Raw genomic sequence first — 23313 nt, 5'->3', positions numbered from 1 at the left:
GGCAGATTCATTATGTTAAAAATAGGTCGGGTTGAAAACACTTTTTAAAGTTCATTGTCAAGCCGGCCTAATGGTCACTTGACACAATATCTGTAGGTTTTGGTTTCGACCTCAGCTCGAGTTTTTTTTTCTTTTTTTTTTTTTACTTACAAGACGTTAACTGATTAGAAAAAAACATAATACTCGCATGCACATGTCTGTTTCGGTATGAATAAAAATATAATATGCGTATTTTACTATCGGACAACGCGGCGAGCTCTTCTAGTATATATCTAAGTAACTTTTCCTGTCTGTCTGCTTTATGAACGATCTCTATCAAACCCCTTTGTAAATTTTTCGTCTTAAAACTTGATATATAAGGGAGTTGAACCTGTGGAACAGATTCGATTTAGTCTGTAGCCTGTAAAAATAGTTGTTAGGTAGTCAAAATTGAAAAAAAAAATGAAGCTTGGCATGTGTAATTCGACTTAAATTGCTCTTTTACGCATGTTTAAATATACATTTACACGTTAAAGTCGATTATTTTTAAGGTTTTCATATCCATCTGTCGATAGCTAAAATGGGAACGACTAAGGCTGTAGTGCTAACTGTTTTGCTTTCGATTCTAGCTGATGGCACCCATGTCATGTTTTTTTTAAACTTTTGAAATATTTATTATATATTGGATACAATATAATAATTGACAGAAAATTGGCTCTGTAATAAATACGAAATCTGCATGAATTAAAATATAATATTTAAACGTATTTTACGACCGTCCACGCCGAAGGCAGTACAATATATTAGGTACAATATAATAATCAATATAGGATTGGTTTTATAATAATATATACGGCCTGCTAGTATGTATATAAAAGTGACCTTGTCTGTCTGTCTGAGTAATGTGGTATACCAAACTTCTCCATCAATATTTTGTCTACAGACTTGAAACTTGATATATAAGGGGTTTAGACCTGCGAAACAAATCCGATTTAGTGTTTAGCCGTTAAAAATAGCTGCTAAGAAGTCAAAGTTGAAGAAAAAAAATATAGAACATGGCAGGCGTAAATCTACATTTATACCTTTTACAATGTTAGTCTTTTTTAGTTTTTATATACGTTAGGACATAGTACAGGTGGTAACGAATAAGGCTGGAGACCTATATATTTTGGTTTTGATTTAGCTGATGACACACATATCATATTTATTCAAAACTTGAATTCAATACTATATATATAAAGAAACGCAATAATCAACAGAGAATTAACTCTTTAACAACAACAATAATAAGAAATAAGAAATCTGGATGAATTAAAATATTTTTAAGCGTATTTTACAATCGGGCGACGCCGGGCGGCCTGCTAGTTGTATTACAAAAATCTGGCTACAAACTTCATCCTTTGCAATAGACACTCTAACATTGTTTTGAATATTGCAAGAAAAACAAAACTTTTAATAGAGAACGAGAACTGTTTTTAATGTAAAACAAATTACATCTGAACTAATACATATAACAGTAATAGATACGTTTCTCTCGTCGATTGTTACAACCCAAATGAAAGATTTTCGTAGACTCCTTCAAAAGGTGAAAGAACCTATCTAGTAAAAATGTGAAAAATGCCAAAAAGGCAATACGTTACAGAATATAGGCGTAGGCAAGTTTTTTTTGTTTGTTTTTTTGTTGTTTTTTTTACAAAAGAATCACCACTTACCAATGCCCAGAGGCCACTCGAGGATAAGGGTTAAAGTGTACAGTAGCCAAAGGTACATTATCATAATCTATATATATCTATAAAAGTGAACGTGTCTGTCTGTCTGTCTGTGTATGTGTGTCTGTCTGTCTGTGTGCATTTCCCTACGCAATAACTCTGTCAATTTTTAGTCTATAGACTCGAAATTTGAAATACCGGGTACTGAGATTTGGGAAAATCGATGTGACGGGTGTCAGCCAGAAATTTGGCTGTTAAGGGGTCAAATTTCAACGATTTGACCTTTAAGAACTCTACCAAACTCCTCCGACAATTTTGGGTCTAGACACTTGAAATTTTAGATTTAGGTTCCTTGAACATGGATCTAACTTAATAAAGTGATTTGAGCCCGAAACAATAAATTTTAAGGGGTCATAATAGGGGTCAAAGTTTTAAAAAATTAACCATTTTTTTTGTTTTTTTGCTTTTTTTGCACAGCATACACCTCCAAACACCCGAGCAACGCCGGGCACCCCTGCTAGTAATCGTTAAAAGTGTAAGTTTCGTAAATTGGATTACTTAAGGGGAATGGCTCATCAAGAATTTGTTTACGTTCGACTTAAAGACGACCATATTGTAGTCAGCTGGAAAGCGGGCAATAGAAGAAAGTTCCACAGGTGTGCAGTTCTAAGAAAGTTTTAATAGTATTTTTTTCGATGCAGTGGATGACTAAATTTCCTGTTTATAATTTTTATACACTTTTTCTTTTTTCCTAAAACATCATATTCCAATAGTCCCAATTATTTAAAACAAATAAACCAACTAATAATGTTTGCCCTAAAACAAATACCAACCTTAAATCTATATTCTATTTCTCTTTGTTTGTCTGTCTGTTCGTTTCACTTGTTCTCTGAAACTACTGCGCCGATCTGGTTTAAATTTTGTTTTGACCTCTGTTATGATAAGATGCAGCGAATTAAATATTATGGTATCTGTTTCATGCACAGTTAGAGAATAATAAGGATTAATAAAAATTAGTATTTAAATTCCACTTTTTTTCGGAAATTACCGAGCTGATCTGGCTTAAATTTTGTATGAATCCTTGTCATGATAAGGTGCAGCGAACTAAACATTATGGTATACGTTTGATGCACAGTTGGAGAATAATAAGGATTAATAAGAATTAGTATTTAAGTTCTACTTTTCTCGAAAACTACTGAGCCGGCCTGGATGGAATTTTGTATGGACCTTTGTTATAAGGTGCAGCTAACTAAGTATTATGGTATCCGCTAGAAGCACAGTTAAGGATTACAGGGATTAGTATTTAATATAAAAATATACAAATTTAACTATATTCAAGCATTATTATGGTATAAAGCACTCATTCTAAATCAACAGGCTATAACTTTTGTCTGTTTTTAACAGGGGAAAAGTCTAGTTTAATAATAATATTTACTAACTAATAATCGTTTTGCTCCGAGATATGACAAGATTTGTGTGTGTTAAGCAAAAATAAATAAAAACCACCTCTTTTTTTTATTTATTTCCATATTTTCATCGTTCGTACTTTATTTTGTTTTCCTACTTGAAATTATAGTGAACTAGTGATAAAGCTTTTTTCACGTCGTATTTTTTCGAGTATCAAAAAAATATGAAAGTAAAACGTCAAAAAGATCAAGACGTGATTAAGTGATCACGGAACTTGAAAATAAGCACAGGCTGTCTTTTTATGTCAAAGGGGTTGGTTCAAGAATCTCAAAATATCACTAATTTCGTTAGACATCTGAGGTCGGTCGCTAAGTAGACCCCACTAAATCTAATATGCCCATTTTTGGAAGAACTGAATTTTTCCACATTAAAAAACTGCCTTTTGTTTGATTTTACCTTCGCGGGAGGCCAGTAATTAGGGAAAGTAAAGACAAACTAAAACGTTAACCGATACTATATTACTAAGTTGATCGAATATCTATGAAATGATTTACGATCACAAAAAAACGGTTTATGGATATAAACTAAAAGGCACACGATGCCAACAATGCAAAATAAATATGTTAAATGCGTTTGTATTAAGGACATCAGGTAACACAAAAAAACCTAACAAATAGATCATAATTATTAAGCAAGGTATATCTAACATATAAGGAAAAAAAAACATTTGAAATCTTTGTAGTTATAGCATTGCATCGAACAAATCGGCATTAGATTCTGTCATCATGGAATTACCAGAATTTTTATCTATATTATTTACACAAAAGTACCAATCGATTACATATTCTATTCGATCCGAAAATCATTTCATTAATAGAAACTTCGCCTTTAATTTACATTGGATAATCATGTACACCGATTAACCACTGAAATCTACATATTGGTTAAGAATAGAAAAAAATTGCAAATGTCATCAACATTTTCTCAATGCATAAATAGATATATATATTTTTTTACTTACATTAAAACTTCTAAAGTGGTTTCTTTATTCAAATAAAAAACTTGTAAAGTTATTTTTAGACATATGTATGCACTTACGGTGTGAGCAGTAATAATTCGTTTTTCTTGCTTCTTAAATGCCTAGTCTGCGTTTCACATTGGACCGGATATACTTAAAGCATAAAGCCAATTAGCTTTAAATTATTTATGTCATTCAAATAAAAAAAAATAAAAAAAAACTTTTTCTTCGTAACCTCTGGATTATTGTTGCCATAAGTAAGCCGATTCTTTTTCGGGTTTAAAAACAAATAAAAACATTAAACATAAATGTGTCACATTATTTTGTTATTCAATGAAAGGAAATTAATTTATTAGTAAATTAACGATTTCGTCTTTATTTCTGTCTAATAATTCCTGAAAATAGCTGAAACAGTTTACAGTCTAAAAATTAAGTTATTTCATATATATTTTTAAGAGGGGGTATCCGGAGTCAGTCCCGGAAATGGCTGAAGCATTTTACGATCTGAAAATTGCTTTATTTCATATAAATCTTTAAGAGGAGGGGTATATAGAGTCAGTTCCGACAATTACTCAAAATTACTTTGTTTCACATATATTTTAAGATGGGAAGATATGGGATAGGTTCCATAATTGGCTGAAACAGTTTTCGATCTCATAATTACCTTATTTCATATATATGTTCAGAGGGGAGTTATGGAGTCAGTCCCCGAAACGACTCAAGCAGTTTACGATTTGAAAAAAAACTTCATTTCATATATATATATATATATATATATATATATATATATATATATATATATATATATTATGTGGAGTCAATTCCAGAAATGGCTGAAACAGTTTAGGATCTGAAAATACATATTTAAGAGAGAGGTATGTAGAGTCAAGTCTCGGAAATGGCTGAAGCCGTTTACGAACTCAAAATTACTTCATTTCATATATATTTTTAAGAAGGGAGTATATTGAGTAAGTTCCGGTAAATGGCTGAAGCAGTTTGCGATCTAAAAATTATTTTATTTCATATAGATTTTTAAGATTTTTTTCCTTTTAATTTCTCTTTATATTATTGTGGAAGCAGGTGGTGTGAATGGAATTATCTTTATTCAAGAATGTAATTTTTTCGTTCTATTTAGAGTTTCTTCAAAGTAATAAATATGAGAATGTAGTATTACATTTTAAAAAGGCAACCCCAGTATCAGAGTTACATTTTTTAACACAGTAAAACAAGAGAGAGGAATGGGTTAGGCGAAAGATACTAAAAGGTTAACGGATAAAGTCGGTAAAAAGAGCAGATGAAAAGAGAGAACCATAAAAATACGGTTTGGGAGAGAGGGAGAGAGATAGAAATGTTTATATAAAGATATTACACATAATTTCACTTCTATTTAAATCTATCTGACCCCGGGCAAATCCAGGTATCACTGCTAGTTTAAAATAAATGCATTGAAAATGGTGGACTCATTATCTGATCACTTTTAGTCTTCTCATTCATAAGGATTTAAATTTACTTATGAAACTTGCATATTCGGATTATTTAGATTCTTCGGACTATTGTTCTCATCTTGAGTGTTATTTTCACAACGTTTCGGTCGATGTAACCTCCAACCTTCTTCGGGTGTATCTTGCTTGAAATTGGGAATCTTTCTGTTGAACTCGGGAATTTTTCTGTCGAACTCGAAAATCTGGGCGGGATTTCGAACGGAGCCCTTTATTTGATCCACGAGAGTAGCTTTCTCTTGTTCCGTCAGCCACGATTGGATAGAAGTGCTAAGTAATTTGCGAGTGTATTTTGAGTATCGCCAGCACTGACGATTGAACGTTCAACTTCCAAAAGAGTACAACTTTACAACCGAATCTTATCAAATACTTTATCACATGCGACACTCAAAATACAATTGCGTATTACTTAGGACGTCTACTCAGTCATGGCTGATGGTATGAGAACATGCTACTCCCGTGGATTAAGTAAAGGGTTCCATTCGAAATTCCGCGCAGATTTCCGAGTTCGACAGAAAGATTCCCAAGTTCGACAGAAAGATACATCTGGAGAAGGTCGGAGGTTGCATCGACCGAAACGTTGTGAAAATAACACTCAAGATGTAAACAGTAGTCCGAATAATACGAATAATCAATCCACATCTCAAAAGTTCATAAACGAAACTTGCACAGTTGAAACAAAATGTTTCGACAAATTTGACATCATGACAATTTGACGCAAAGTCTTTAAAAATTCCACACGATTGGAAACAACAAAATACAAGTGAATAAAATAAACATGAAAATTAAAAATATAAATATATAAAATGAAACGAGAGAAAATTTATCACCAGTATTCTCCGCCTCTTCCTCCCACTCTCCACCACTGTCCTTCTTTACTGTTTTCCAGTTAAAATGCCTACCCTTCTTTGTTTTCTTTCTCTCTATCTTTCCCCATTAATGCCTATGTCATGTATATTACCATTTTTACCATGCTACTTGTGTGTTTGTCCCTTTTTCTAGCAGAATCCCTTATCTTTTTAGCTAATTTATTTTCTTCTCTATACTTATTACAGCTATCACCGCTGTTGTATCTTTTTCGTTCATCTAATCACTGTACAACACCATTTTCGTAATTATATTATTAGTTTATACGTTACTCCATGTTTTAAAAACTTAATGTTTGCATCAGTTGGACTGATCGAACAATTGTTCTCATCTTGAGTGATAACACTACACAACATTTCGATCGGTGCAACCTCCAACCTTCCTTAAGTATAAAAGTCGCCATGTTTTTTTGTTATTTTTTTTTGGGGGGGGGTGCAGGAAAAATACCCTCTAGTGTTTCCTTATAATTCACTTGGTTTCATATTTTGTGTACATTTACTTTCAACTAGATCCAAAAATATGAAACCTTAGAGTGCAGAGCTACCCCCTTTTTTTTTTCATGCCAAAACCATGGTGATTTTTACACCCAAGGCAGGTCGAAGGCTTCATCGACCGAAACGTTATGCAGATAACGCTCAATATTAGAACAATTGTCCGATTAGTCCAGATAGTATAAAGATTCATACCTCCTCTCAAAAAAATCAAAATTGTAACTTAATTTCTCTGGCGTTGAAGAATGAAACGTAATTTCTTCGGCAATATAATGTTCTAGATTCGCCATTATTATGCAGTTTAAATCAAATTTAATTTTACTATTTATTTACTAATTTTTTTTTTTAAATTTTGAAACTGTAAAAAAATCCATACCTTTTAACTATTTTTATTTGTATTTATGAACAGAACAATTCATAAAATATTGTTTTTAAAAGTATCATTCATTAATTAAATTATTAAATTATTAATAATCATTAAATATGTGATTACATTGTTTTAAATTAACAAAAATATCCCTGTATATTGTTTAAAATAAAAAAGGTGTTTATTATTTGAAAAAAAAAGTTCTGTTTATATTGCTTATGTTCTTATTTAAATCTGTTTACATAGTAACATACCGGTGATTAGAAAAAATTCGTTCCTTTTATGTGATATAAGGTTCGAGGTTATTTTGTCAATCTTGTCTCTAGGAATATGCCGGATTGCCTATTTTTGTTAGTAGTAGTAGTAATATTACTAGAAGAATTTTGACATCCAGTACACATCCGTTATGCCAAATTTTCTGCAATTCTTACAAGTTTTGGAATGTGTTTTTTTTATTTTATTATTATAAGTAGTAGTAGCAGTAGTAGTAGTAATAGAGGTGTGCTAGTATTAGTACTATTTACATTTATCCCACCCCTATGCTAAATTCTTCATGCTAAATTTGGTGCCGAGTAGCGTGGAAGCCTATACATTACCTAGAGAAAGACAGACATTTATGCAAGAAATGCTAAATTATAATAGAGGTTGCATATAATATTTTAACATCACATGTCCAGTATATTACACTCTATACCTACATACCAGAATGATACGTGTGAAATGGTTAGAATTAATTGAAATTGCCGGCTTCTTAGAATGAGACACATTTTGTTTGCTGGCGCACGTGTGTATGCGAACTTTTAGTGTTGAAAACAAATCGTAATTACTAAATACATTGGAAAGACAACTCACCCGAAACCAACTTAAATATAAACAAGTGCGTATTTTAAGCTAAAAATAAATATGCCAAACCTGCGACGTTTAGCACAAATAATTTCTGTTCTTTTCAATCTCAAACTAAAATAACGGTAGAAAGACAAAAAAAAAATACTTTAGCATAAAAACCATAAAGTTGTGTATATATTAGCTGAAATATTTGAAAATATTATTCCACACTGTTACAGTGATCTTATTAGACACTCCTCCTTAATAATCGTCTTTGGTGACTTCATTCACGGTTCCTCATGTGGTCTCTGAGTCAGGATTGCCATCTTGGATAATCATTATTTGTAGCTGGAGATGGCATAAAATTCATGACCACAACAATGTATCTATCTATCTATCAAACCTCTACGGGGTTTGTATTACTGTACACATAGATTCGAAAAAGTTGTCAAAAAACAAATATATAACAAATAAATGTTATCAAAGGCAAGATAAGTTACTTGTCTACCAAACTGGATATATTTTTCGTGTTTTTATTCAATGTAACATGTTTATTCAGCTCGAAAGTTATACAGTGTTTACCGATGTATTGGAACATTCAAGATGGCGTCTGATTCTCTCTTTAACACGGTAAGTTTGGGAAAAGGTGTTATAAATAAAAAAAACGGATACAATACTGCTAAAATCTCGCTCAATATATGTTACCGTGACATAGGTTGACATATATTCGGCGGGGTTTTAATAGTATTTTGTATAGTTTTTTATTTATAACACCTTTTCTCAAACTTACGGTGTTAAAGAGGGTGTGAGACGCCATCTTGAATTTTCGATTACATCGTTAAACACTGTATGTTTTTCGAGCTGAATAAATATGTTACATTGATTAAAAACACAAAAAAATATATCCAGTTTGGCAGAAAAGTAACTTATCTTGCCTTTTATAACATTTATTTGTTATATATTTGTTTTTTGACAACTTTTTCGAATCTATGTGTACAGTAATACAAACCCCCTCTGCGGTTCTTTCGGTTTGTTTGCTTGTTTGCCATTCTGCGCATTGGATGACGTCACAAATAACATAAATAAAAGATGGAATATACATAGCAGGAGAAGGTAGATGACGTAAATATAATAGAAATAGAGGAGAAGGGAGGATAGGGGCAATGATGAAAACCGCTTCACGATCAACATGATACTAGTGTTACTTTTTACCGACAGACTTATTTAAAAGCTGTCACACTCTCACTTTTAAACACGTGACACGTGATCTTGAACGAGCAATCAGAGCCTCCTCTATCACCATCACCATCACTTCATATTTACTACTGAATTTAGGTCATTGATAAAAAAAATCAAATGATATTGTTAGTTAAAATATTTGTATTGCAAGAAGATACTGTCAATGTACACTGGTTGTCCAACCTCCAAAGTGTTTATGCCGAAAGCCGTTCTTAACATGAGGAGGTTGGGGGGTATTTATCCCGAAAGCCGCTCTTAACATGGAGAGGTTGGCGGTGTTTATTCCAAAAGGCATTCTCTTATTTTCAACCTCCTCGTAATCAACTTTTCAAATGTCTTCGGATGGTTCCCCAGTGCATTTTCACCGAAGTTACTTTTCCATAATATCACGGACGTTGATATAATTATATATATATGTATTTTTTTTTTTTTTTTTTTTTTTTTTGCATAGGTTTTGGTTTGGGTAGTAAATCAACCTTTTTGTCGGTTATATATTGTAAAAATCACGTAAATTATTCATTGAAGACTAACTATTTTATCAACAGCTGGGTGTAATTAGGGACTAATAACTATTGTGATAACTTGGAAGTGTTGTACTTACCGAGGATGGGTTGAAGGGGGAGTAAAAGAACTCACCTATCTATGAACGACACTAGACCATTTTTCTGTTGCACAAAACCGAATGGCTAGATTTGACATGTTAGTAAGACATTCTCAAGTCTCGTCAAATCTCGCGGAACGAGAAGTCGGCAGTTCGGGGTTTCAGACAGAAGACACGTGTGTTAAATTTCTCTACGTTACCGGCTTGTTACCGTTACAAGAAAAGATTGCAAGCTTAAAGCGTCTTTTCTCCCCTCCCCCTTTGTTGCAAGCTTTAAACGGCTTTCCTTTCCCTCCCCCCTTACTCGTCGGTAAGATAATTCCGACACTATGTGTGTTGTTTTGTGTCCTGTGGTTTGCTGATAAATCAATTCTTCTAAGGTTATTAGTCGCGTGCAAGCGACTCTATAAGTCACTCCGTCGGTCGGTCGGTCTGTCCGTAACACTTTTGTGCTTGTCTTTTTTGGTTAAGTTCAAAGGTTATATCCTTTTTGTAAAAACGCTGGGGTTTTCATTAGTTAGCTTCAGATTCCACAGAGTGAATGAGGTATTATGGTAAATGTTGCCAGTCAAGAGTAAAGTCGCCACAGACTCCATTTTTACTTTAGTTATAAAGACCCTGCAACACTCCCCTCCCCAGATCTTATAGGGCCTTGTGCCTAAATTTGTTTTGTCTTTTGGAGATTTTACCTTTTTAAATGTTTTAATTTTATATTGGAATTTTTTTAATTGTAATTTTTTCTTTAAACGAAATAAATTAAATATAAAGATCAAAGTGTAGAGTCTGTTCCGGAAACCCCACATATAAGACCTTGGTCAATGTAGGGGCAACCCTTCATACCAATTGTCACAATCCAGCTCCTCTACTCCCCGAGGAGTTGGTCCCCATTTCCCCTTCACTTCTCACATTAAAAATCGGCCTTGTGCCTAATTTGCTCGGTGGGGGAGCAAATAAATACCCTTTTCTTGGCCTTTTGGCCAAGATCAAAGTGTAGTATATGTTCTTACTACATGCTGTACTTATTGTGATGTATAGTGGGGGATCACGTTTCTGTATTAATTTAATGTAGAATGATCACCCACTTTACAACCAGTCAGTCTCAAAGCCATTCAAGTCATTCTCCAGATCATTCAAGTTGTTTTTGAATGATTCCAGTTATTTTTTAATCATTCAAGGTCATTCAATCTTAAGGTCATTCAATTCATCCTTAAGTTCATTAAAGTCATTCTAAGTCATTTACTGTTTATTTATTTAAGTCATTTCGGCCCATTCTTCGGTCATTTTAGTTTATCTTAAAGAATTTCATGTCAATCCTACATTCACGCATTAATTCATTACACGAGAGCACGCGACTAATGGCTATCGGCCTTGTTAATACCGAAACACAAAACATATTGAAACAATTTATTCTATATGATTAGCTAAATAAAAGGTTCATTGATATATTTAGGATCATTACGTAACTAAATGCAATAGATCCGTATTATGTGACATGGAATAACCTACTCCATAATACAACCATACCCATATCCGTAATCATTGTCACCGTTGGTTTGGTTTAAGAGACAGCGTGGCAAAATACTAATCTATTTAGACGAAAATGTTGGGCAATCTTGAGACATTGTAAATAGCATATTTTGAAGCACAAATAATTTTTAAATATGTTAAAAGATGAACCAGAGTATACGAGAGTTAATAATATTGTAAAAGAAGGGCGAATTATTTAAATCAGGGGTCTCCAAACTTCGGCTCGCGGGCCAGATCCAGCCCTCAAGTCTTTAATCCGGCCTGCGGAGCTCTCATGGAAAATGTAAAAATATTCGGGGAAATTGTTTAAAATTGAAATGTGTGAAAATAGTATGGTAATTTTTCTTTTTTTGTTCAGAAAAGGATTAAAAAGGAAGAGGCTTTGGAGAACCAGTTTTACTAAAAAGCAAAACTAATGAACAAAACAATATAAAACACGCCCAGCGTTTTTTTTTTTTTTTTTTTTTTTTTTTGCCCATGTAGCTCTAAAAGGTCAGCAATATGCCCTCAGTCCTGTTAGAAAACTTGTAGACCCCTGATCTAAATTAAGACTAAGTTATAAAATCGATTTGGGGTATATTTTGGTATAGACAATAAAGTTTGATTGTATATTCGTGAGGGGACGAAGAATTCAAACATGTATGCTGAAAGGTTTTTGTTTGTATTTTCCCTTCAGTTTCTGTAAGAGTAATGAAGGGCAGTTAGAAGTGGCTTTGTTGTAACTGAGCACTGTGGTTTTTATAAACGCATCCAAACATTGACACAATTTTTAACCCCAACAAATTTCAGATCATAAAAGCTCTTAGATGTTCCATTTTTAGAGTCGTTCTTATAGGAACTGTACTTCCTCTAAATTATAAGACGATCTCTTTATAATAATCTACATCAAAAAGGGAATCACTAAAGAAATGGAATCAGGGTCCTTCTATAAGCAGCAATCCATATGTAGTTATCTATATGGCATACACAGTTGAATGTAGGTTGCAGAGAAGTTACGGTGTTGCTTGGTTGTAAAATACATTTAAATATAATATTTTACTTCATGATTTTATATTTATTATTAAAAACCCAATTCTTTATCGGTTATTATATCGTACCTAATATATATTAATAATATCAAAAGTTTTAAAAAAGATATGACTTGGGTACCATCAGTTAGAATCGAAACCAAAACTTACAACTCTCCAGCCTCGTTCCTTAGCATCTGAGCCACACCTATACGAAGCTAAGGTAATTTAATATATGAATGGCAATTTGTGCCTGTAAACAGGCTTAGTCAACTACTCTTTCAAGGGCCAACTGTTTAGTTTTCAATTTTGACCCTTCAGCAGTAATTTTTGCAGGCTAAAACCAAAGCGAAAGTGTTCTTGATGTTCAAATATCCTATACATTAATTTCAACTGTAGACTAAATGTTAAAAGGAGCTTAGTAAGGACTTTTCACTCACACACGGACAAGGTCACTTTGTTAAGGAACCGTCGCCTGTTCTTGTAAGTGAGTAAATATGAGAAAGGATAGCCGAGGATTCGAATCTGGGAAGCTAGAGTGGAATTGAGAATTCCGACCGTAAGTTAAAATAAATAATACAGAATGTTATTGAAAATGGAATGTAGAATTACCCATTGCTTAGTTCACATAAAATAGTTAGGTATCTGTTTATTGAAAAAGGAATGTGATGATGCAATTTTGTTTCTGTTAAAGAAATGAAATTAAAATAAGGAATTTAAAAACGAAGAATGGAAAATGTTTTACTTATTTGTAAAGTGGGTTAATTGAAAATTAGGTTAGAGAAATCGGTATTTGTCACAAGGCATGTTCAGACACGTGAGGCATATTAGGCCACGAGTCCGATATTCACGTTGTTTGGTCATGCAATGACGTCATGAGTTCTCAATATAGTTAGAGCTTGGCAGAGAGAAAGAAGTCAGTAAGTCAGAAGAGAAGAGAGAAGTCAGAGGTCGGACAGGGTCGGACAGATAGAGCTGATATCCGCATTGAGAAGCGAAAGTGAGAAGAAGGAAATTATGTAGAGTCTTTGAATTCCTTGATGCAAAGCCATTGACCGGTCGAAATGGAATAAACGAACATCACCATATTTTTGTAACTGTCGTCTTCGTGTTATGTCATTCAACAACAAAGGTATTGCGAATTTGTATTATAAGACTTGTGTTCCACTCATCTGTATTTATAAGACCGTGTGTATAAACTCACCTAAGAATGTGTCTCTATCATCTTAAGAATGCGTCTCCCCCTCAGCTATTATAAATAATGAATGCTCCTTCATTATGATAAAAAACTGAAATCCTCATCTCAAAAAATATATGTGTTAAAGAAAGATAATGTTTATAGAAACACTCCCGCAGAACTGTCAAACAGTATAAATGTCAATCTATCTATCTTCTATCCATCACTTCTCAATGTATAATACATGTACCATGTCCCTCTTTATATGTATCCTGTCTCTACCTCTCTAATATGAACACTTAACTTATATATATATATATATATATATATATATATATATATATATATATATATATATATATATATATATATATATATATATACTGCGTATCAAATTATTAACGAGTTTACATTCTTTAAAATATTTAAGGAACGAGTGAATAAAAATCCATGAAACTTTGAGAAAGTGCTTACAATACTATTCAGCTACTCCAGTCAGAAAATAAATGTACTTAAAGCAGTATTAGCAAACTATGGCAGAAGATAGGAATATCTCTTGATTTCAGTGTGTCAAGTTATTAACGAGGTTGAGAAAAACACAATATACCCATAACTTGTTTATTGAAATAATTATCAAACATTAAATGAACTAGGAAAATGCTTAGAACACAATAACTACATAGTAATTTCTACGTTGACATAATTAGTAAAGGGTATGCGATCTTATTTTATGAATGGCTTTTAAAGGACGTTGGTCCACAGAATTAGTCAAATTTGTGATTTCGTCAACAGTTATTCCTCGCCGTACCTCTTGGAGAGCATCCGACAACTCATACTTGCTCTTAAATTGGCGTCCACTTGCATAAAGGCGTCGTTTCATGATACTCCATAGGTTCTCATTTGGGTTCGAATCTGGTGAATTCGCAGGCCACTCCATCTTCTGTAGCCCAGAGAACCCCAGTTGTTGCAAATACTCTTTGCTTTTGTTTGCTGCATGAGGGGGAGTATTATTCTGCATAAAAACAATGGTTCTTCTGAACGTCAACCTTTGCTTCTTCAGCCATGGTTCAAAGTGCTCCTTCAGAAAAAGCTAGGTAATCATTTGACGCCATTTTACATCTTCTGGAACTCTCCATGGGCCAACTAAAGTACCTCCGATAATCCCAGCCCAAATCATTATCCCACCACCACTTTGTTGGCGCCTTAAACGCTGATGACGATGTCGTCCATCTAGGACCCATCCCTTGCTCCAGCCATCTGGGCCATCAAGAGTGACGCGTACTTCATCCGTGAACGAAACTTTGGAAAAATATGTTTTCATGTTGTCCTCTGCCCATTTCAATCGGTGTTGTATGTGATGTTGCTTTAATGGAGACTTCGTCACAGGTTTAACAGACTTCGCCACTTCTTTTAGAAGGCGACATTGAGTACTTTTTGAGACATTCTTCAATCCGGCTTAGTCCAAGACTTCTCGATTTTTCTGCCCAGGGTTCTTAACAACTTCACGTAAAATTTGGAGTAGAGAACGGCGTGATTTACCTTTAATAGCTATCTGACGTACCTTTGTATGCTCCTTTACAAAGTTCTTCACAGTTTGATGGTACGGGCGTATCATTTTCGATATTTCGAGGGTATTGTTACGTTTTGCTAACTGTTCTACAATAGTATTCTTTTCAGAACTACTCAAACCACCTTTACGACCCAGTTTATTGACGAAACAAACTGTCTCGTTAATAATTTGACACACATCAAATACCGTGGATTCAGCAATTACGATGGCAAGTTGTTTACATTGCGCGGAACAGTACGAAAATTTCACAGTACGCGCAGCTCAGCATTGCCAACGTTTCGGAAGATTTTGATACGAAACTACCGGTAAGTTTCTGAAACTGGTAAAAAAAATGTTATCTCGTTAATAATTTGACACGCAGTGGAGAGAGAGAGAGAGAGAGAGAGAGAGAGAGAGATCCGTGTGCTGTAACTTTTTCATCTTAAATTCTACGCAATTGTGCAGAATTTAGAAATAAATAGAATTGAGCGTAATAATGAAATGAAACCAAGTATACAAAAAAAAAATGCCCAATTAATTAACGCTCGTTTTTTAAATGCATATGCAAATTAGTTACCCTTCATTTAATTGTTCGCATATGCATGACTGAGTATATTAAGAAGTTCGTTTTAATATATTTTTAATAGAAAAAGTAGGCTTTTAATATTAATGTCAGAGCCAGAAAAAAAATTAATTTTGTACAAGATGCCTTCAATCAATTTCAATCTTTTTTCGTATGGGCACTTTCATTGATAGTACACACATGAAACTCTAGTCTCCTTCGAAGTAATCTCCTCCGGTTGCAGTGCACTTGTTGTACCATTCCAACAACTTCTGGAAGGCCCCATGGAAGTCCTCCTGTGTGAGCGTGTCAATGACTCTCGTCACAGCCTCTTTCGTCTCCTCAATTGTCTCATAAAGACAGCCTCTAAGCCTTGAGCTTAGCGAATAACCAAAAGTCACAGGGATCAAAATCTGGTCTATAGAGAAGCTAAGGAACTGTCTTGATACCCATCTTGGTCAAATAATCTATGACAAGGATAGAGAATTCTTTGGACAAACTTCGTGCAAATCTTCCGCATATTCAGTTCCTTGCGAATAATTGTGTGTACAGTTCCCACACTGACATCACTTATTGTCTCGATAGACACACGACGATCCTTATCCATGAAATTCTTTATTTGGCCAATCAACCCTGGTGTTTTGACTTCCTTACTCCTCTTACACCTATAATTATCCCTCTTAGACTCCCTTCCTTCATTGAATCTTTTATACCACTTAACAAAAAACTGCTGCTCGATTCATGCAAGATGGTCCAAAAGCAGTCTGAAGCATTCCATACATTTCTGTGTCATTTTGTCCAAGTTTAAATCAGAATTTTATTACATATCGTTCTTTTAAAATGTCCTCATGTCCAAATTACATTTTTGAAATTCATCATCTGTGACAATCAGGCTTTAGTAGGGTGTATTCTAATTCCTGCTGTAGCTGTTCATTTGAACCTGAAGTCGTTAAAATTGGCCAGTTATCTCATATAGCACTAACATATTGAATTTTTAAGAATCTGCAACAATTTGAAATGCTTAGACTTATTGAAGGCACCTCGTAGATTAATAACATGCTAGCCTCATCGTGGTTGTTATATTTAAAGCATTTTAGATAGCGATTCTCTGGGTTTTTTTTTTTTTTTTTTTTTTTAGTGCCTTTTGTCGTAATTGGTACATTTATTGGAATTTCGAACTAAACTTTTTAATTGTTCCACTGGGGGGGGGGGGACTGTTCTCATTCCGCGTTCCATGTCATTTAGATATCTCGTATCAGTTAATTGCCCCTATTTTCGCCATGGATTGAACTCACTATCGCTAGGTGGAATTTACTTTTAGTTGGGTAATAAACATTCTAATCTAAACCGAATCTTGCAGATGTGATTTCCATCGCCGGTGAATGAACTAATAATAAATGGATTCAGTTCGAAATTCCAGAACGATTGCTGATTACGTCCTGAAGAAGGCCGGGTGTTCAACAACCAAAACTTTGTGAACGTAAGAAATGAGAGTATGACAACCGTCTGAAACACGTAAATAAGAAACGTTATTATTTGTTTTTGTAATGAGTAAACCAGCGTTTCAAAACAAAATGCATACAAGAACTCGGTCGCCATTTCTCAGTAAAATCAGCAACTATGAAGAAACGCTAGCGTTTTCTTCCTCTTTTAGTAAAACATTATAAACCCCAAACGGAATGTTAATAGAAAACGCATTAAGTTGCCTCTTACTATTAATAAACACATCAGAGATTGGGAACACATTTTTTTCTCTAGTATTTCTCTAGTATTTCTCTTTTTATATTATTTGTTTTGTTTTGTTTTTTTGTTCTTTTTTTTGTTTTTTTTTTAGTTGGACTCATGACAAACGTAAACATCCTTTCTCTATCATCCCAAAAGTTCTTCCTTTGAACACTCCCATGTCAATCTATTTAGATTATCTATTCCCAGACTCTTATAATCTTAAACTATGATATACGCTAACCTTTAGGAACGACGCGTATTTATTTGTTCGTTTGCTGCTTTTCAACTATTTGACATAGGAACGTGAAATTTTGTCTATTTGCTCTAATGTATGTCGACTCTCTCTCTCTCTCTCTCTCTCTCTCTCTCTCTCTCTCTCTCAAGTTATTTAATGCTAGAGCACAATGCCCATTTAAAACTTTTCCGATTATTTAAGGCTGAAATATACTACAAAATATTGGAAACCATTCATTAAATACAAATTCATTAAATACATTTAACAAAACTGGGAGGATCACTTTGTCAACTGGAATTTGCCAGAATCTATTTGCGTCAATTTTCTAAATAAATTTGACATTATGTATTTCAGAGAAATTTTCTTCTGCCGTTGGACAATTATAGTGTTCCCTTAAAATAGCCTTATTCCAGCACACTTTAAGCGTTTCATTTGGTTTCTTGGATATTACAAGTAAATTGACTCATTTTGTGGCGCAGACGAGTATTTTAGCTAGTGATATGACCTAGAATTGTTCACGGAGTCACTGGTTGCTGGCATTAAAAGTTTGAGGTCTACAAGTTTACAGTTTTTGTGAAAAAAATCGTTATACTTATGCAGAATAAGGGCCGTGCTCCAAATAATAACGTTTTATTTAAAAAAAAAAAAAAAAAAAAAAACCATTAACATGCTGAAGAGAATGTAGTTGTAACTATTTTGTACTCTCATCTAACAATAAATAAAAGATACCGTAAAATTTGAAGTTTTTTAAAAACTGAATACTTTTTTTATGAATAAAAAATAACATAGCATAATATGAAAAATATTACATGAATATTTTCAAGTAAAATTATCGGTTTTCTTTATTTTATTTTTCTTTATTTGTTTTTGATAAGTTGAAAAAAAAAAGACATGAAGATTAACCGGCACTAGCAAATTAATTTTGCTTAAAACAAATTCTAAAGCGATAGAACCCCAGTAAATATCCAATTTGACATACTCAGATAATACTGTACAAACACCTCTCAATGAGCGGATATAATATATATATATATATATATAATCGAATTTATTTATCTTCACTACAAATTATTTTAATTTTTTAACCTACTTTATTTTATTTGTTTTTAGTGTTTATTTTACTTGATTTTGTATTTAAAACACTATATCCTATATATATATATATATATATATATATATATATATATATATATATATATATATATATATAAGTGATCTTGTCTGTCTGAGAAACGGTATCTACTAAACTTCCGCCAGTTTTTGGTATACGGACTTGATACTTGATATATAAGAGATTTGGACTGTGGAACAAATTTGATTTAGTTTTAAGCCGGTAAAAATAGCTGTTAAGGAATGAAAATTTAATAAAAATTGGCAGGTGCAAGTCGACTTAAAGTGCTACAACGTTATTTTTTTCTGTTTTTGTATACGTATGGGTTTAAGTTAGATGGTAACGGATAAGAATACAGACTTATGTTTTGGTTTCGATTCTAGCTGATTCATACAATATATATCTTATAATATAAATGTGTGTGTATGTGTGTGTGGTCACGAATAGGCTCCTATATGGTTGACTATTTTAAAAAACTGATTACATATGATGATAGAAGATGTATCGAGACACAAGAATGGTTATGTTTGATCTGGCAGAACGGTGGTTCATTAAAATTGTGGAGTCTGCGTTCGCGCCTGGTCCACAAAGTATGGAAATAAAAAATTTAAAAATTAAAAAAAAAAACGTTTACAAGGGTTTTTGATATAGATGTACATAAGAATACGTTGATAAGTATGTTTTAACTTAAATAGGGATGGTATAATAAAATTGTGGCGTCTACGTTCGCGCCTGGCCTCCATAGAATGGAAATAGGCACAAACTTTTATAAAGACTTTTCGTATCTATCTGCGTAAGTATACTTTGATAATTATGTTTCAGTTTGAAGAAATATGGTATAATAAAATTATGGGGTGTTCGTTCGCACCTGACCTCCATAAAATGAAAATATGTCACAAAGTTTAACAAGGTTTTTAATATAGATCCACAGAATATTGTGATAAGTGTTTCAGTGTGAACAGGTATGGTATAATAAATTATGGGGTTTATCTATTTTATTTTTACTTTCATCATATTTTACTTTGGTTTTGATACCCCCAAATTCAACCCAAATTTACAACCCTTCCTTTTCATAACCTATCATACTTTCATAAATCAGAGTCCATTTTCTGTAAGCTTTTTTTGAACACAGTCAACGACGGGTACTTTTGCTAGTATATATATACATATATAACTTTTGAAATCGCTACCATATCTTGGATACACTATAATAATTGATAGCGAATTGACTCAATAACAATAAATACGAAATCTATATAAATTAAAATATAATATTTAAGCGTATCTTACCATCCCGAAACGTCGGGCAGTCTGCTAACATTATAGAAACGTGACCTTGTCTGTGTGTGAGGAAGGGTCTCTATAAAACTTTTGTCAGGTTTTGGTCTATAGACTTGAAACTTGATGTATAGAGAATTTGAACCTGTGGACCAAATTCAATTTAGTTTTGATCGGTAAAAATAGTTGCTAAGGGGTCAAAATAAAAAAAATTGTAACTTAGCATGCTTAATCGACTTAATGCTCTTCTGCACATGCAAAAATATATATTTATAGTCAAACAACGTTATTTTGGGGGGGGGGCTTATTTTTGTATACGTTTGAATTTTGGTCAGACAGTAATGGATAAAGCTGAAGTGCTATATGCTTTAGTTTCGATTCTAATTAATGGCACACAAGTATTTTTTTAATTTTTGAAATCACACACACACACACACATATATATATGTATGTATGTATATATATATATATATATATATATATATATATATATATATATATATATATACACAGTATAATAATCGATTGAGAATTGACTCTAGAAAAATGAATAAAAAATCTGCATAAATTAAAATATCATATTTCGGCGCGTTTTACGATCGCGCAAGTATTATATAGAAGTGACCTTGTCTGCCTGTGTGAGGAACAATCTTTACCAAACTCCTCCGTCAGTTTTTTTTTTTTTTTCTACAGACTTGTAACTTGATATATAAGGGATTTTGACCCGTGGAACAAATAGGTAAACCGGTAAAAAAAAAAAAAAAAAAAAAAACACTGCTAAGGGGTCAAGATTGGAAATAATTTGAACTTGGCAGGCATAAATATGTATGCGAGAATATACATTTATATGTTAAATAACGCTATTTTCGGTTGATTTTGTATGCGTATGGATTTAGCTCAAACAGTAACGTATAAGGCTAGACAGCTATATGTTTTGATTTCGATTCTAACTGATTGCACCTAAATCATATTTTTTTTTACTTTTGAAATCATTACTAAATATTGGATACAATATAATGCTCGATAGAGAATTGACTCCATCTCCAGGGAAGATCCTAACTTACCCTATATGTGCTTCCGGGTTGCTTTAGCTCACACTACTGCATTTATATTTACTCTCTATCGCCCCCACAACAGCGGAGTTACTATCTTTCAAAGCATATCTGAGAAAATTGACCAAGTCCTTTCTACTTATCCTTCAGCTAACATTCACGTATGTGGAGACTTCAATGTTCACAACGTCGAATGGTTGACCCACTCAAACAAGACCGATGATGAGGGGAGGTTCTGTCATGATTTCTCCATTGCCTATGACCTCACTCAGATTGTTCAGGAACCTACCCGTGTGCCCGATAATGACGGCCAGTATGCGAGCCTACTAGACCTTTTTCTCACAACTTGCCCTGAACTATGTTCAGTTTCTGTTCTGTCGCCTCTTGGATCTTCCGACCACTCTGTTGTATCAATTAAGATAAAAACGAAATGTAATAAGTCCCCAGACGTACCTCTTCATCGTACAGTATATCGATACACTAAGGCTGACTGGGATAGCTTCCGTACATTTATATCTGATCTACCTCTGCATTCCATGTTTAAAAAGGATATGTCCTCTATAGTATTAGACCTAACTGAATGGTTAATTGTAGGTATTGACCATTTCATACCCTCTAAAAAGTTTCAGCAAAAACCTAACAGCCAGCCATGGTTCTCTCCAGAATGTGCTGCTGCCATTGCGCACAGAAATCACTTTTTCCACTGCTTCAAACGTAATAGATGTATGGAAACTAAAGCCGTTTTCAGGACTGCCAGCAACCATTGTAAGAAAGTAATAAGGAACGCAAGAGAGTTGTATGCTCAATCTGTTAAGTCCAAAGTAGCTGAGCAGCGGATTGGTTCCCACCAGTTTTGGCAAATAGCAAACAGAATCCTGAACAGAAGCGTGTGCTCCATCCCAACTATTATCATTGGACCTGAGGTAATCTCGTCAGCATCAGACAAAGCCAAACTCTTTGTCAAGAACTTTGCAGCTAATTCTACCCTTTGCGACCAAGACCGCCAACCCCCAATATTTCCTCCTGTATCAGAAAACACGCTATGTGATATACGTATATCTGTACGTGATGTTGCGAAGCTAATCAAAAACCTTGATTCGAGTAAAGCAACTGGCCCTGATGGTATTCCAATTATAGTACTCAAAAAACTTCAACCTGAACTAGCGCCCATACTTACAAAACTGTTTAAACGTTGTCTTAAGGAGAATAGTTTCCCATCTCCCTGGAAAATCTCATCAGTATGCCCTGTATTTAAGAATTCAGGTGATCGCTCATCCCCCTCTCAGTACAGGCCAATAAGTCTCCTGTGCGTCATGAGTAAGTTGCTAGAATCTGTGTTAAATACAGAAGTAATCAACCATCTCAACAAAAATAACCTTCTTAGTGACACTCAATATGGTTTCCGTTCTGCTAGATCTACAGCAGATGTGCTTACAGTTATATCGCATAGGATTAGCAAATCTCTCGACGGTGGCAATCTTTCTAGGGTAATTGCTCTTGACATATCTAAAGCCTTTGATAGGGTATGGCATAAAGGTTTACTTCATAAGATCGCTAGCTATGGTATAGATGGAAAAGTCTTCTCAATTATTAAATCATTTCTTTCTGATAGGTTCATAAGAGTAGTAGTTGAGGGGCAAAAATCAGAAGCTCACAGTATTAATGCCGGTGTCCATCAGGGATCCATCCTGGGCCCAACTCTTTTCCTGATCTACATTAATGATCTTCCAAATCATATCCTTACATCATTTGTAGACATTTATGCTGACGACACTACCATTTATGGTACCACATCTAAAACAGTAAACGACCAAGTTCTCTCCAATTCTCTCTCCTCTGATCTTGAGCACGTAGTACAATGGGGAAAGGAGTGGCTGGTTACTTTTAATGCATCTAAAACCAAGCTTCTCTCTTTACATCATCAACATTCTAATCCACATTTGTCATCAATTGAAATGAATGGCTCTCGTCTTCAGGAGGCCTCAAGTTTTGACAAGCTTCTGGGCTTGACCATTACTCCTGATCTTAAATGGAACACGTATATCAAATCTGTTGCCAAGGCCGCTGGAAAAATGGTGGGATTTTTCT

General features: G+C 33.8%; 1 long non-coding RNA gene and 1 pseudogene across 2 annotated transcripts in view; one reads left to right on the top strand and one right to left on the bottom strand.

Annotated features, from left to right (window-relative positions):
• The window catches only part of LOC145263308 (uncharacterized), a 167425-nt gene that overhangs the window by 127810 nt on the left and 16302 nt on the right, over positions 1–23313 (bottom strand). The window contains exon 1 of one of the 2 annotated variants that reach the window (XR_013864509.1): positions 10003–10447. The exons of the other annotated variant lie outside the window; for it this stretch is intronic. This is a non-coding gene — a long non-coding RNA (uncharacterized LOC145263308). Of the gene's footprint in view, positions 1–10002; positions 10448–23313 lie in introns of those variants that run through there. 2 annotated transcript variants of the gene reach the window in all.
• LOC145264796 (U2 spliceosomal RNA) lies at positions 10959–11085 on the top strand (annotated as a pseudogene).

The sequence above is a fragment of the Euprymna scolopes genome, chromosome 3 (assembly GCF_053919585.1).
Source record: "Euprymna scolopes isolate OS-2025 chromosome 3, ASM5391958v1, whole genome shotgun sequence".
Taxonomy (NCBI): domain Eukaryota; kingdom Metazoa; phylum Mollusca; class Cephalopoda; order Sepiida; family Sepiolidae; genus Euprymna; species Euprymna scolopes.
This window is presented reverse-complemented; position numbering and strand designations above follow the sequence as displayed.